Source organism: Etheostoma spectabile, chromosome 12 (genome assembly GCF_008692095.1).
Source record: "Etheostoma spectabile isolate EspeVRDwgs_2016 chromosome 12, UIUC_Espe_1.0, whole genome shotgun sequence".
Taxonomy (NCBI): domain Eukaryota; kingdom Metazoa; phylum Chordata; class Actinopteri; order Perciformes; family Percidae; genus Etheostoma; species Etheostoma spectabile.
In genome coordinates, this window is record NC_045744.1 from 2,991,463 (window position 1) to 2,993,602 (window position 2,140).

General features: G+C 43.2%; 1 protein-coding gene across 1 annotated transcript in view; it reads left to right on the forward strand.

Annotated features, from left to right (window-relative positions):
- Nucleotides 1-2,140, forward strand: part of LOC116699232 (semaphorin-6B) — a 35,026-nt gene that overhangs the window by 12,366 nt on the left and 20,520 nt on the right. The gene's annotated exons all lie outside the window — the stretch shown is intronic.

The following is a 2,140-nucleotide window of genomic DNA, read 5'->3' on the forward strand; positions in this document are numbered from 1 at the left end:
CTGACTCCGCTCTGTAGCGGTTTTTTTCTTCTAAAGCCCGCGGTGCAGGTGTGTTTTTTCGTACGTGTATAAACCGCGACGTTATTGACACGCAGGTAGAGAAGAAGCTGAGAGACTGTTCAGCCAATCAGAATGCAGAACACAATGCACGATGCAAATCCGGGAAGCAGCAAGACCGTGAAAGGTGAGGGTTAACTGTATACAGAATTAGACATTAGGAGTCCTGTCTGCAATGTATACCAATGGATGTACAGACAACTGTCACTAGATTACTTTGATACTGAAGGAAAATGTGAAGATCTTCAGGCACGTCTTTACGTCTTTGTTTATATAATTTCTGAGCGCTTTCATGGATGAATTTATTACGCATCGTATGTCCTAAAAATGTGTGTATCATTTACGTGTGTTCAGATTTGACTGAGTTATGGCTCAAAACAAGGAGTGGGATTTCTTTTTTTACTCACACCACAATCACACTGGAACACACGCCTCATTGGATTCCATCCATCCATCAGTTCAGTCCATGCAAGACAGCAGAATTTCATTCGATGCTCAAATTTGGATCCATAATGAAAAGAGTGTGACCCCACACCTGACTCAGTCAGTTCTAGTTCATGGACTCCTAATAAAGATTCAGATTAAACACCCCCCCACCCCCCTCCCACCCTCCCTCAGGGCTTCTCCGGTGCTTCTGATGAGGAGACGGCTTAGAGATGTCACACCTGCAATCTCTGGTTTAGAGTTTAATTCGAAGTGTCCCCCAGTGTATAGTCTGCAGCACCACATCGCCTCACTGATGTCCTCAAACAGCTTGTTACTCAAACGGATGCCCAATCTGAGGTGTTGGCAACACAGGTGAATGTGCTTATGTAGTAGTATGTGCGTGTTACATCTGGGTGCATCTGGGTGCTTCAAATAGCAGCTGTCATCACCTGAGCAACTAGCACATCTACCTCTCTACCTGTTATTCTGCCTTTGAAAATAGTCGTAGGTTTTTTTTTTCAAATCCTGGAACAGACAAGCTGAAAGGAATAAAGAAAGAGCAATGACGGGAGGAGGTGTGTTATGGACGGAGCGAGACGGGGGATGAAAGGAAAAAAGCGGGGGGTTGGGGGAAACATGTAACACAGTGTTTAGGTTGATTTGATGGGACCGACGTTCATATTCCTCGCACATTTCTCTTCAATTTCTAACCTTTCTTTTCAGCTGTGTTCCATCAAATTCTACATATCCGAGGATTTTACCAGCACTCGCAACCACCCAAGACAAAAAAACGGAGTACTAGTTCTTGTCTTGTCTTTTCTTCTCTTTATATCGCCTCTTCTTTTTCAAAGTATTCTCACATCAAAGACTCTGTAGCTGAGCCAAAGGCATTTTGAGTAGATGCATAGAAGAGCTTCTACATTTATACATGTGTTTGATGGCGTGGCTGCCACATTTTATAACTGGTATGTGCAGCAGTGTTAGTCCACTGTCCTGTCTTTAAATGTGAGATGAGATGCAGATGTAGAGCATGGTGGCCTTGTTTTGAGCGGTTTGACCCCTCTTACGTGGGTTTTTGACCTTTTTTTTGGCCAGTCCACCAATTTGGGCCCAACTGAAATGCCTCAACAACTATTGGAGGGATTGCCTTTCCATTTCACTCAGATACTCATGGTCCCCATGATGATGATGCATCCCATTGACTTTGGTGTTCCCTTGACTTTTTCATCTAGTGCCTTCATCAGATCAAAATTCCCAGTGTCCAGTTCTTTGGTTTATGACCCAACAGCTGCAATCAACCACAGCTATGCCTTGTGTTAAATGGCAACACCCTGAATGAGACTGCGGGGGTCTTGTAACAGACTGCAACACCCGCATAATGTAGCATTGTCTCTGTAACCATCAGCCACCACTTGCATGCCTATCCTGTCCAATTACCTGCTTTTATCCTTAACTATATTTATATAGATATTTTGTATTTTGCTAGCATTTTAGCAAATGTTAGCATGTTAAAATCAGATGGTGCAAATGCCTACATTATACATTATGCCTTGCTAAACATCAGCATGTTATCATTGTCACTCTGAGCATTTTTGGAGGTTGATGTTAGCATTTAGCTCAAAGCACCGCTGTGCTGAAATACTGTGTGTGTGTGTGT